This window comes from Rhipicephalus microplus, chromosome X, assembly GCF_043290135.1.
Source record: "Rhipicephalus microplus isolate Deutch F79 chromosome X, USDA_Rmic, whole genome shotgun sequence".
Lineage (NCBI taxonomy): Eukaryota > Metazoa > Arthropoda > Arachnida > Ixodida > Ixodidae > Rhipicephalus > Rhipicephalus microplus.
In genome coordinates, this window is record NC_134710.1 from 148,652,078 (window position 1) to 148,660,611 (window position 8,534).

Here is an 8,534-nt window from a genome sequence, read left to right on the forward strand (position 1 = left end):
ATGAATATTTGCAGTTTCAGCTAGTCTGGTACACAGTTTTTACGAAGTGTGCAGTTCAAATACCCTTTAGACACAATGTTCTATGAAATTTGTTTCGTAATGCCCATTCTACATTTTTCGAAGCAGCCTCAAGTATTTTGTATGCTATTTATATGTGTAAACTTCGATTCTATCAAATATTCTCCAAGATTAAAAAAAAGCAAACGCATGGCTGTATGGTACAACACCACCTTCCCACTCAAACGACCCCACTCAGACTCAGAATTTTTTTTATTTATTTCTTTTGCATTCTTTATTTTTCAGTTGTTTGCACAAGATTGTGATTTTTCGCTCATAACCAACGACACCGACGTCAACACCAACGCCGATGCCGGTATTTCTGCGAAATGAGCTCTTCAACCCTATCTCGTCGCTAGACGTAACCGATTTTTTTTTCTTCCAACACGTTGTATCACAGCAATCAATGAAAGAGTGTGACCAATGCAATGAATCCGCTTACATTTGGTCACGTCCGGCCTTACGAAGTTCCTCAACAGGAAGTTAATCACGGTATCCATGAAGTAATTGGCACCTTAAAAAATTATCGATATTAGAGTAAACATCAAAAAAGCGTAATAAAATGCCCGTTCTTGAGAACAAAATCCTTCTGACAGACTCGTTAACTTCACATAAAAATGGGCTAAGTGCACTAAGATAATTTTTTTCTGTCGGCCAGCTTGGTCCTTGTTCACGCTTCGGGATATGAAGCATTGTTTAATACAGTGAAATACCTTGATTTAAATATCGTTGGTCTCTTCAGTGCGGTTTGCTGACATGTACAAAGATGTTTCAAACACAGCGCTTACAAGTGCGCAATGTAATTAGAGACCTCATACAACCCATTCCTCTGTGTTAGGGAACAGCCAGTCCCACAACTCAGGCGTCGCTATTGTAAACAGCACCACCCTATTGTTCCTAATTCATAAACAGATGCAGACGTATATGGGCCCTTGTTATGCGCCTAACTCTGTCCTATTCATGTGACAGACTTGTTTTCAAGCCACACACTCTAGCAAGCACTCGGCGTTCCATCTTGAAAACAAGATTTCCTCCTGGCGTATACAGTAAACAGTGCCCGGAAAGCTTCTCCACAGCGTTAATACTTAGGCGCCTTTAATGCGTTATACGAAAGCCCTGTCGCTGGGCTGTCAAGCCGCGCCCGCTAACGAGATACTCGCTCGATGTCAGCCTTCGAGCCGTCGTGAGCTGTTGCGTGAGCTATGAGTAATTGTGGCGACCAAATTACACGCTAAGTGGACTGCTCGCAAACGCGACTTTGTCCGAGAAAAGTGTGGCGCCTGCAAACGCTGTGTGTACAGGGTACGGATGACACACTCGCGTTCGAAAATAAATGACCCTTCTAAGCTGACAAAGTAACGCAGTAAAATTGGTCGCAGTTCAAGCGTGCATGTAATTTTAAAGTTCGTGTTGTGCTATTTTAACTGGGCAATGCCTCGCGGAAACATTACGGTAGCAAAAAGAAAATTATAATGTCCTTTTTTTTCCTACTGCTTAGTCCTTTACTTTTGTTTTGATGTCATTATTTCTTATACTTGGTTTCCCAAAGGTAATTACAAGTAATTTGCACAACCACACATCACGCCAACGGGGCGTCACGAACTACTGGCATGGACCGCTTGGTATAGCGAATCTTAACACACAAACGGGCATCGTCAAATATATATGCCTCAGTCCTAAGTACGAGAACAGGGATTCAACGGCACTAGATCCCAGCCTCCCCAACTTGTCCTGCTGGAAGAGAGAGAAACAAGGAAAAAATGCATCAAGATTAGCCAAGCACGTGCTCGATTGGCTGCCTTGCAATGGGAGAGGGGAAATAGACAGAAATATATGGAAAATGAGAAAGAAAATTGAGGGAGAAGTGCTAAAGTGATAAACTACTGAAAGTTACATGCACACAAAAAAACCAAGTATCGAAAATTAATTCGGGCCATCAATCATGCAATGTGGTGCGTATTAACATTTTCGACACTTTCGCATTGTAAATACGTATAGAGACGGCAATCTAGCCTACTTAATATGCCGTAATAATTACGGGGCTATTTATTGTTTCCTCGTTCTTCTCATTGTGTAAATTCTTCTCGGAGAAGTGAAGACACCTTGACGCCTCTGCTCAGAACAAGATAACGTTGCAGTGTCATTAAGCAAAAATAACAAAAGCGAGTAACGGGGAGATGGTGCGGAACGATTCACGATAGCTGACTCTTCAGAGCGCTGCATGGACCGCCAAAGCGGAAAGTTTACGTCCCCCAAGCCCTCATACTGCCAGCTAACAAAATATTCTTTACAAGTATCCCTCTCACCTCCAGGGCTTCGCCATGGTCCCAGTCACGCCTCTGGTCTCGGAAAGCCTGACGCACCGCTCTGTCGGCTTAGATATAATGGCCCGCGTGTGCACCCTTAAAGGCGAGTCAACGTTGCGTGCTCGGGTTCCCCAATCGATGGTGGGGCCTGTTCGGTGCGCCAAGCGTGCCTCCGATGTGGTCACGTATGGGCATTAGCAGTGATTAAGCGATTACGCCACTATTCACGCCAGGGCGGTGCGAGAACTCCGGTTCCGTGCCACGAGGTGGAGGGGGTACAAAAAAGTGCCGACTCATCTCAGAGGCGCCTGAGGCCACACCGTTTAATCCTCCGCTTACTTACGCGGCTGACGCTCGCGTACAGCCCAAGCAAACCAGGACGCAGTCACGTCCGCCGAGTAAAAACTGGGTCATTCTTGTTTCCGCCGATGGGATGGGGTAGCGAGTGCTACCGGGTTCGGTTACCACCAGCACGCTAAAGTCCTTTTGTCACAGTATAAATATTTTTTCTTTGTATCAACGCTTAGCTATCTCTGCCATGATGCATGATTCGAGGTAGCCTCGCAAGTATGCGTCTATCGGTATAGCTCACTTTCTCGCCTTCCATCTTTTAGAGGTGCGGCTCCATAACTTAACACAACCTGTCAGAATATTACCTTCCCATTGTAGGTATGTAATACTAGGCGTTCAACAACGGGCACCCCTTTTATCTGCTAGACCATTTGACCTTGGAAGTAGTATTGGAATATAAATAGATTTGCATATTTTCTAAGCTCACGGCCAGTGAATAGAGGTTCGTAGCCAGTGTCAAATTCTAGTTCAGTCTCATGTTTGCTAAGTTTGCTGGAGTGAACTCCTGGTTACCTGTGTTATATTACAATAAAAATTATATGGACACTTTACACAAAAAATTACCGTAGCCGTAATTCTTCGTTTAAAGTCCAAATTGATAACATTACACAGCGCATTGTATGTGCTCCCCGCGAGAAAAGACGTGAGCGCTAGTAGCGCACACGGCTGAAACAGAGATGAAAGGAGCCGGCTATCACCGCATGGTGGGTGCGTGCGACAACGCCACTCTTTGTTGGAGCCCTTCCGTCGATTGCTCCTCAAATTAAGGGGAAATGTTGGCCCAACTTCCAAGGACACTGGGAAAAGGAGGGGGTGGGGGGTGTTGCGACGTCGATTGAGCAGCAACTGCGACCTTTTCTCGTGAGGGAAAGACACTGGGAGGGGTCTCGTAAACTTTCTAGGCTGTCAATACAAACTTCACGTTTAGACGAGTGACAGCAAGAAAACCTCTTCTCTCTGGAGCGGCCGTATTTCAATACATTAACGTTTTGCAGCGAAGCAGACTCGGCTCAAATGGGTGAACTATTGTCCACAGCCTATTGAAGAAGGGTGAGGAGAAGGGTAGAGGGTAGAAGCTAGCTAGCCATGGAGTACGTACAATTACCATGAGAAAGAGACACGATGGTGATGAGTAGTGATGTGAGAAGGAGCAGGATGAAAATAATCAAGGGAGAGGTTAGAGCATAGCCTAGCCATGTATGCCATAGTATGGCAAGGTGTGGTGAAGGAAAGTGGAGGTGCGGAGTGGTGTGATTTAGGGGAGGGGAAAAGTGATTTTAAATAAAAAGAAGAGAAAAGTGAGTCCCGTCGCTGTCTCTCAGGGGGAGGACACCTCAACAGTAGCTCACGAGGGGTTGAGGCAAAGGAGGGATTAAAAGGATAGGATTAAAAGGTAAAGAGATAGAGAGGAAGGAGACAGCGAGGCGCAGGGACAGCGAATGACGGAAGTGAGGAGAAGATAGGAAAGATGAAGAGGGTCGCAGGAGTCCGAGGACGGGGCACCACTGGCGAGAGCTCTTGTCGGTGACAGGAGATGGCGTAGGGCTAATCCAGTCGGCCAGAGCTACGCTGTCGTCGTCGTCGCGGACCGGCGTCAAGAGGTGGCGTAGGACCAACCCAGTCGGCCAGAGCTGCACAGTCGTCGGAGATCGCGACGGCACAACTGGTCGGCACGGAATCCAGCGAGCGAGTCCTTTAAGGAGGGATAGGAGGAGGAATGGCGTAGCTTAGTATAGTGGAGGTGAGTGAAAAATAGAGGCAAGTTCGAGGATGGAGACATATGACTTGGCGGACGAGGAGGCTGGGCATCTCGCGCCTCCTCAGGTGGAGGTCAAGCGGAGAAGTGGAGCAGCGGCACAGGAGGTAGGGCGGAGTCGAGTGTCGGAAGCTGCTAGTATCGCATCGAAGAGCAGCGGGTGCAAAGAGAAATGAGAGCGAGGAGAAGTGATATGAAGGTGAGGAGGATAAAAAGGAGGGGATGGTAAAACATGGTATAGTCACTTAGAGTAGGGTATAGCAAGGGGGTAGAAAAGAAAAGACCGGGCAAGATGGAGGAAAAGGAAGAGCAGGAAGAAGTTCATAGCTTAGTATAGCGACGGCGGGTGGAGGAGGGAGCCGAGTTGGATGTTGGAGATATGAAAATGGTCCAGCAGAGAGGACGTTCTTTTGTAATAAACCATGCCCAAGTTCGCCAAGCTTTGCATCACACTTATTTTGATGGCTGAAGCCCACCTTGAGCGTCGCTGTACGTTGGTCTTTATACAAAGTTAATTTAGTTAAAGCCACGCATGAATTGTAGGGTTAGTGATATCGGATACAAATCAGTTAGCTGCAAGCTTCACCGTCGTATAACATTGCATATCATTGATATGGCATTATTTTAGGTGAAACGGCGGTTTTATATTATTTTTAAAAAAAACTGCCTTCTTGGTTTCTTCTGTTGCCTTCATAATGAGAGCCTTTGAGTACTGTATTCTTTTTGCTACTAAGAAAACGTCGTCAGCAAATCGTAAGATTGTCACTTTTATTCTACAAACATTTGTTGTAATGCGTCAGTTTTTAAGGTCACACTTTCCTAAAAATTTTGCGCATTAGTTATTTACTAGTTATTTTCAAATAGTGGAATCTTACCTGATTCGTTTTCAATCTTCAAATCAGTCTGCGCTACCAACTTTATTAAAAAGTAGTTTTCTTTTTTCGCGCGTATGACCTATAGCGCAGGTGCAGCCACAGTTTTATATACGTATGCATATCATTTGTTGTCTGATGGTGCCAGTCATACTACTGTATCTGACTGGGCTGTTTTACAATCAATACTGTAGGTGAACAAAAAGGCGCGGCCACGAAATGCCAACACGCAGGGCAAGCGTTGTGTCCCGTTTGCTTTTACGTGACCGTGCTCTTAGGCGCTGCTCGTTTTTGGCACTTGTACTCCTTTTGTATACGTAATAATGTGAAACAAGCGATGTTTTCATAGCTACAATATTTTATGGTTTAAACCGTACGACGTTTCGTCATTTATTTACGTGTTCCTCTCCTCAGTTTTCTTCTTTTTTCTTATTTGAGAGTGAAATAGAAGCTCTGAATTGGAAGGCAGATCATCCCGCCAACAAATATGTGAGCGATGACTTGCTACACTGCATATCAAGGAAGGGAAAGCGGACAAAACATTAACAGAGCATCGTATATTCGCCAGTGTAATAATCGGGAAGACAAATTATCCCAGATATCACTATGCGTTAGTGGAGAGCGGCAAATCATGTCAATTTTGGTGCCAAAACCATGTTTCTAGTCACTAATAAAGAGCTGCCTATTTGAAGACTTATACGCAAGTTGCTCGCTTAAAGTGATCGTATTCATGATAGCGATTAAAGCTAACAGTTACTGTACTGTGACTGCATTCACAAGGTTACAAATATCGATAGCCAACAGTCTGTATCAATTGCTTACATTGTCCCAATTTCCACCTTTCATGACCATAACAGATTTGCCCCACCCGTGTTTATACACATCGTATGTTTGCATGGCAAATGCAAAAGTGCATTATGCAGTTGTTTTGAGAATTATATTACTGATTTGTACAACAAGGTCATACGTCTGTAACCTCTTCCTATAGGCGTGGCTTCTTTCCGAGCAAAATCATTACGCATCCAAGCCCTAGCGAGTCCACCTATGTGTGATCATAAAAAGGAGGGAGCGGATATTGCTGTTTTTTTTTTTTGTTTTGTGTCGAGTAGGGGTGTGGTTGGCATGAGACTTCGAAGTATAGTCAAGAGAGAATAAATGCATAATATAACGACGAACATGCATACAGCCTACACGCATGTATGCATGGCACGACATCTTGTAAATTAACTTTTTTTTTAGAAATAGCTAGCTTCACGGACAGCTTTTGAGGAATGCATGAAGGAAAGTTTTGTTTCTTGCTATCGGGATCTGCACACTGAACGGCTATGGAACACATCGGGTGGCGCAGGTTTGTCTGAATGAGTAACAGCGATATTGCGACAAATACAAAACAGACGACTGCGTTTGTGCACAAAACTCTCAAAGGCGTCTTTTGTAAGATTTGCATAGACGGAGCTCACTGAGGCTAAATTGCTAAATGAGGTAGAGAAAACGGTCACTGAGAGTGTAAAGTACACAAAAATTCAGTTCGCGGTGTTCTTGACATGCCTTCTTTGCACATCATTAAGAAATAGATCATGGAATCGAGACACGCAAGGTTGGAACAGCCATGAGATTCTTTGTGTGAAAGGTAGAAAGTTCGAATTGAAAATTAAATTGCGGAATCTCGCTGTGCATAGCAGGGAAAAAAATTTCGAAGGAAAAGTAAAAAAAATTGGAGTGGTACAGTGAAATGAGGTGCAATCGTTAAGTTTAGGATAGGCGGGCTCAACCTGTCGCACACAGTTTAGTTACTGGACTTTACGGCGTAAGTTTTTCCACTCATTCCGACGCATCGGCTTTTATCACGGTAACATGAACGAATGCTGAACACCACCAAGACGCTGACCAAAATACTAAAATTAAAGATGTCAAACAAAGACTGCTATCAATCCACGAAACTTACGGGCCCGCATGGCAACCAGAACTATCTATAGTTGCTTCTTATGTTAACAAAAGCTATCACAAAAGTATTGTTCCCCAGAGGTTCCTACTTGAGATGTGCACAAGGTTCAAGAGAGATTGGCCCCCGGGTTCAGCATGGGCCCCGTGTCCATGCAGCCCGACTTCATATTGACACAATGCCAGGCCGTTGTATGTTTCTGTCGGACAAAGCCCACGTGCGGAGACCAACCCTACGCCGAGGCACGGACGCTCTGCTGCAATTGTCAGAAAGACGAGCTCAGTGGATATTTGACAGGGATGTTGTTCCATATATATGCTGCGTGCATCGAACGTGCAATATATGAGTGTAAGCAAATAGCGAAGCTAACAACTAAGTGAGAGCTGTATATAAAAGTTTTGAGCTTTGTGCTGCTATTTTGATATCATTGATTTTGCGCATTAAGTTATCTGCATGACACTTAGGCGAGTTGGTGCAATTGGATACGTTATAATGCTTGCACTTAAACATTGAATGCAAAGACAGACTTAGTATGAAAAGAAATACAACGGGAAAGCTTTACACCATGACGGAGCGAGACATCTGTTCATAAAAAGCCATTCCCCATTTCCACAGCAGTACGATGAAGGTGAAGCGTGTCCCGCAGTTTTCGAAGAATAGGAGGGCTGGGAAGATGGCACGCAATGTTGAGATGGAGCAGGCACAGTCTTGGGGAACAAAGAGAGCCATGAAACCACTGTTGAAAGAAGATTCGTGTACCTTAGCGCATAGGCAGAGTATAATTTATTAAAAGAAAGAAAAGATGTGTGTGCTTTAGGAAAGGCTGTAAGTAGTGCAGTATGGCGTTGTGGTGAATATGTGCGCGTTTGAACGTTTCTACAACGAGTAGAGAGAATCGCATCGAATAAATAACAATTAAGTCCATGATGCTCAGTCTAGAAGGTTGTGAAAAAACCCAATAAATCCGTCGCACTGGCAAAGGGGCACGAAGCGGCCACCCTGCTCAGACACAAGTGCGCGTCAAGTCTCGGCTTGGTGGCAGTGTAATATAATAATTAAAATATTCCTGCAAACTTGATTTGATTGATATGTGGGGTTTAACGTTCAAAAACCACCACATGATTATAAGAGACGCCGTAGTGGAGGGCTCCAGAATATTCGACCAACTGGAATTCTTTAACGTGCACCCAAATCTGAGCACACGTGCCTACAACATTTCCGCCTCCATCGAAAATGCAGCCGCCGCAGCC